Source organism: Panthera onca, chromosome D3 (genome assembly GCF_046562875.1).
Source record: "Panthera onca isolate mPanOnc1 chromosome D3, mPanOnc1 haplotype 2, whole genome shotgun sequence".
NCBI classification, from domain to species: Eukaryota; Metazoa; Chordata; class Mammalia; order Carnivora; family Felidae; genus Panthera; species Panthera onca.
The window spans coordinates 47,435,005-47,441,460 of NC_138350.1; positions in this window are offsets into that span (position 1 = coordinate 47,435,005).

A 6,456-nucleotide genomic window follows, 5' to 3' on the forward strand; every position below is an offset into this window, starting at 1 on the left:
TATAATTAATTCCTTTAAGTGAAAGCTCTAAGAGCCAGCACATGCCTTCCTGTTCCCTTTCCCCTCTGCCTCAGCCACCAGCACCCTTCCAGATGGACACAGTAGTGAGGATGGGCTTCAGAATGCAGAAGTTGAACCTCCAGCCGACCTGGAATGTGTGCAGGAAATAAAACTTTGTTTTATCAACCATTACTTTTTAAAAGTTATTTGTAACCATGGTATGTATCATCATGGCTGATACAAAGGACAATTATAGGAGTCCCTCCTTATCCAGTTTCACTTTCCATGTTTCAGTTACCACAATCAACCATACTCCTCTTCCTGACATAGCCTTGGAAGGTCAATAGCAGCCTAACACTACCTCACAATGTCTATGGCATTTACCTCACTTCATTTCATTTTATCATCTTACGTCATCACAAGAAGGGGGAACACAGTATAATAAGATATTTTGAGAGAGAAAGAGAGACCACTTTCACATAACTTTTATTACAATATATTGTTCTAACTGTTCTATTTTATTAGTTCTTGGTGTTAAATCTATTACTGTGCCTAATGTATAAAATAAACTTTGTCATAGGTGTTTATACATAGGGGGAAAAAACCATCATAGATGTAGGGTTCAGTACAGAAATTGATCAAACATGCTGGAAATTTTAATTAAAAATCAATTATGAAAATACTAACTTTTAATGAGCATCTAAATCTCTAGGCAACAATAACATGGAATATGTTCAAAGGAGAGTTAAAGCATATTCTGGAAGACAATAAAAATACTGAATAATTTTAAGCTTTGTTTAAAAATGTATAGATAAATGCACATGCTTATAATTTAAGGATATCGACCAGAAGAAATCTAAAGCTTTCAAATGGCAGGATAGAGAAAGCTTATTTTGAAAACTCATCCAGCTCATGTGAAATTAGGAGAACAAAGAGAAAATAAGAGGGAAAAAAAATAATAAATAGAAATCATAAAAGAATATGGCAGAAATGGATCCAAATATAAAAATCACAATAAAATGAAAGAAGATAATGTCACACATAGAAGACCAATCAGATAGTATCAAACTGAATCTATTTAAATTGCATTTTTAAAAACCTAGCCATTTGCTGCTTTATAAAAAACATGCCTAAAACAAAACCACACAAAAAATTGAAAGAAGGGTGCACTAGATAAATACTAATTGTTAAGGGCTGAACAGTGTCTCCCTTCCCCCAGTTCATATGTTGAAGTCCTACCCACAGGGCCTCTGAGGATGGCGTGTTTGGAGATAGAGTCTACAAAGAGCTATTTAAGTTAAAATGAGGTCATTAGGGTGGGTTCTAATCCATTGTGACTGGTGTCCTTACAAGAAGACGAAATTTGGACACAGATACATACAGACGGGAAGACGAAGATGATGTGAAGACAGCCATCTCCAAGCCAACGAGAGAAGCCTCAGAGGAAACCAGCCCCACTGACACCCTCAATCTGGGACATTAAGCCCCCAGAACTGTGAGAAAATTAATTTCTTTGTTTAAGCCACCTAGTCTGAGCTACTTTGTTATGGCAGCCCTAGCAAACTAATACACGTATCCAAAGAAACCTGAACTAGAGTAGAATTCAAGTCAAAAATGCACTAATAGCATTAAAATAGAACACTAAACATGAAATAGATCTAATTCTTCCTTGCATCCTCTCCAATCAAACTTGAGTTCATGCCACAAAAAAAAAAAAAAAAAAAAAAATCACTCTGATCAGTGTTACCAAAGACCTTTATGTTACCAAAACCAATGGTCAGTTTCCAATCTTCATCCTACACAACTTTTTGCAACATTTGACAGAGTTGATGATACCTTCCTTCTAGAAAGCCTTCTAGAAAATCTTCACTTTCCTCCCGAGTCACCATACTCTTTGCTCTTTCTGCTCTGCCTTGCCTCAACCTTTGCGCTAAGGGTCAGGCTCTGGATGTCTCCTCTTTCCATCCTCACACCCACAGCAGAAGATGCTAGCCATCTCCTCAGAACAGCTGCTGTTGTGGGGGAAGGGTGAGAATAACTGCAGTCCCCTGTGACTCAGGGGAATAGGGAGGGGGGATGCAGAGAGTGGATACGAGAGCAGACAGGCAAACAGCCAGCACAATAATTAAGAGGCATCACCAGAGTAATACTACAGTGTTAGTTATGAAGCATAACTCTTCATTTGTAGATCCTCTAAGTCTTTCCCCTTACTAAATGGCAATCCTATTCAGCCAGTTGCTCAGGCAAAAATCTTAGGACCCATTCTTGATTCCTGTCTTGCTATCTTAGCTGGCATCCAGTTCATCACCAGGATTCAGAAATCCTCCTACATCTACCATCATCCCTATAGTGCAAACCACTGTCAGCCTGGCCACCTGGACTGTGACATTAACCTCCTTGCTGGCCCTCCACTCCCCTCTCGTTTCATTACCTTTATAATTTTTTTTTAACGTTTATTTATTTTTGAGACAGAGAGAGACAGAGCATGAACGGGGGAGGGGCAGAGAGAGAGGGAGACACAGAATCGGAAGCAGGCTCCAGGCTCCGAGCCATCAGCCCAGAGCCCAACGCGGGGCTCGAACTCACGGACCGTGAGATCGTGACCTGAGTCGAAGTCGGACGCTTAACCGACTGAGCCACCCAGGCGCCCCTCGTTTCATTACCTTTAGCTCTCCATGCAGCCCACAGACGTACCCTTCCAAAAAGAAAGTCCTACCCTGTCACTCTGGCCCTCACCATTCCTCAAACCTAACAGTGGCAGTCCTTGATATAGCATGCTTCCTCCTCGGGGGCTCTCCCTTCGTCTCTGCCTGGAACGATCTTCATGACTCACCTCCATGCTTTGTTCAGTCCTTTTCAAGTGTCATCTCCTCAGGCTGCTTTCTCTGATCATCCCGGGAACGGAACTCCCCATCCCAGCCTGTCATCTCCCACCCCTCCCCTGCTTCCTCCTCCTTTACAGCACCTGCAGCTCCTGAACTCAGTTGCTGGCTGTTCACGATAGATCATCTCTCTCCCCAGCTAGGGCATAAGGTCCCCGAAAGCAAGAACTTTCCTGGTTATGCACACTGTTTTATTCCCAGCACCTGGAACCAGTCGGGCACATCAGAAGTACCCAGTAAATATTTGTTGGCTGAATGAATACATACGTTAGTGAGTGAAACATGCCATCATATGTACCTAAGAGCAAGACATTAAGTTGTTCTGTCTTGAACATGCTCTAGTCAGCAAGCTTTGAAATATAGAAGCCAAATATGAGAAGGTTAATGAGAAATTAATAATCCTCAAGTATAATGGGTAAATCAGATTTTAAAATAGAGTAAGACTATAAAAGATTTGAACTACAAAGTACTGAGTTTGACCTAAGACACATGTAAATCCCATATGCCCAAAATAGAGAGCATATATCCTTATAAGCACACATTGATGAAAACTAAAGATAACCTAAATCAGAAAGGGAGCCCTAACACATTACCACTCATCTATATTATAAAGCCTATATTTTCTGAACATAATGCAAAAAAATCAACCATAAAAATAGAGTAAATTAAGACATATGTGTTTGGAAATAAAGAATTTGACTTCTACACATCCATGGATTAAAAGAATCAGAGCAGAAGTTACTGAATGTTGCTAAAAGTATTATATTTCAAAACTCATGGTATGCAACTAAAGTGTTATTAACTCTATGGCCATTGATGAACTTGTTGCAAAACAATCAATAGTTTTTTAAAGGGATATGTTCATTAACCAGATGGTAAAAATCCATTCACAATGTGTACGTATATCAAACTACTGACATGTACACTTTAAATATCTTACAATTATATTTATCAAGTATACCTCAATAAACCTGGGAAAAATAAAAACATACATACATACATAAAATAATTAAGCCTTCAAATTAAAAAAACTAGAAAAAGAACAAAAGTACACCATAAAAGGATATGAGGAAGGAAGTAAAATGTAAAAGAAGACATTTATGAAAGAGAAAAAAGGCGTGCCTGAGTGGTTCAGGAGGTTAAGCATCTGACTTCAGCTCAGGTCTGATCTCACTATTCGTGGTTCGAGTCCTACACCAGGCTCTGTCCTGACAGCTCAGAGCCTGGAGCCTGCTTCAGATTATGTGTGCCTCTCTCTCTCTGGCCCTCCTCCACTTGCACTCTGTGTCTCTCTCTCTCAAAAATAAATAAACGTTAAAAAAAAATAGAAACAAACAATAGGGGGAATCTAGAAAATAAAAGTTGATCTTTGAAAAACTAGGATCTTATTAAGGAATATTACAAACAAAAAGATCATAACTATAGATAGAGACGGATACATCCTTAAAAATACTTTGAATAAGTTTATGCCAATAAATGGATAATCTTCTATAAAAATATAGTTTACAAAATTGACTGAAGAAGAGCTGCTAAACTACACACCAAAAAAAGTAGCAGTCAAAAATTTCTTCCACCTGCAAAGTCACCCCTCTCAAAACAAGTTATATGGGTGAGGTTACAGAAATTTACAATCTCCACCTTAAAAATTATTTCGGAAAATAAAATGTAGGAAGGCAAGCCAATTAAATTCATGAGATTTCTAGAATTTATACCCAGAGAACAAAGACAATAGAAAAAAAGGAACAAAACAAAAAAGGAACAAAAACAAAACGAAAATATAAGATTGATACATTTAGCTTATTAAATTAGAAGTTTTTCTACCCTGGGGCGCCTGAGTGGCTCAGTTGGTTGAGCAACCAGCTTCGGCTCAGGGTTCATGAGTTCTCTGATGTCAGCACACAGCCCGCTTCGGATCCTCTGTCCCCCCCTGGTTCTTTCTCTCTCTCCCTCTTTCTCTCTCTCTCTCTCTCTCTCTCTCTCTCTCTGTCTCTCTCTCTCTCTGTCTCTCTCTCTCAAAATAAATAAACAGACTTAAAAAAAAAAGGCTTTCTGCACCAAAAGATACCATAAGCAAAATGAAAACTCTAGCCCCGAACTGGGAGAAATTGTGTGTGTGTGTGTGTGTGTGTGTGTGTGTGTGTGTGTGTGTATGTATGTATACAGACACATATATATGAAGTATATGAAAAACATAAAATCAGAAAGAAAAACTCTTAAAAATATATGAAAGACATAAAATCAGAATATGAAAAGGAATATATGAAAAACATAAAATCACAAAGAAAAACTCTTAGAAAAAATAGGCAAAGTATATATCCAAGCACTTCACAAAGAGGAAACTAGAATTTATAATAAACTTAAGAAGAAATGCTCCATCTTGTTTGTAATTAAAGGAATGCAAAGTAAAACAACGAGACACCATTTCATTCCCAACACATTGGCAAACTTAAAAGCCTAATAGTACCGCATGTTAAGGAGAATGAAGAGAAAGACCTAGCACACAGCACTGGTGAGCATACAAACTGGCTCCACAACTCTGGAGAACAATATGGCAATAATTAGTAAAGAGCATGTCTGACAATATAACAATTCCAATTCTTGGCATGTAATCCAGATAAATTCTCCAGCATATGTGCCCAAGTAGACATGCACAAGAATGATCGCTGCAGCTTTTTTTGTTGTAGCAGAAAAAAAAAAAAAATTGGAACCAATTTAATGTTTATTAAGGGCGAGTTGGATAAATTGTAGTATATTCATACATGAGAACTGTATGCAGCAATCAAAATAAATGAATTAGAGCCACATGTATCAAAATAGATAAATCTCAAAAGCATTAGATTGAGAAAAAAAAGAAAAAGTCCAATGGTAGAGTATCAATATATTGTCAGTACAAAGATTAAAAACATGCAAAACAACACTGTTTAATGTTTGTATGTGAGATATATATATATATATAGTGAGTCTAGAATATATATATAGTGAGTCTAGTATATATATAGAATATATATATATAATGAGTCTAGTACTAATATAAAAACATGCATAGGAATAAAAAGGACAGATTGAAGACAGTGCTGACATCCGGGCAATGAGAAACTATTACAGTATCAAGAAGATGTACCCAATAGGCTTTAACTGAGTTGGGGCGGGGGGGGGGGGGGTGAGGCAGTATTTTTATTTCTTAATAAACTATAAGAAAGCAAATAAGGCCAAATGTTAACATTTATTAAAGTTTCATAATATGTGGATGTTTGTGGAATTAGTCTCTGCGATTTTTTTTTTCTGTATGTTTAGACTATTTCATAATAAAAAATAAAAATAAAACTGGAGGCTAGAAAAATGTCAAGAAGAAAAGCTAAAAGACTAGGCAATGAGCCGGTGGGGGGGTGTGAGTGGGGGGGGGGGGGGTAAAGTGGTTTAGGTTTATCAGGAATTGGAGAGAAGGAAATAATAGGAGAAAGTAAACCCAAAAGGAAGAGCCAGAGAGACAAGCAAGGTGAGCGGGAGATGGACAAAAGCATACCCCTGCTGGCTAACGTGTGAGGGAATGAAGGCATGCCTAGACCATCTCATC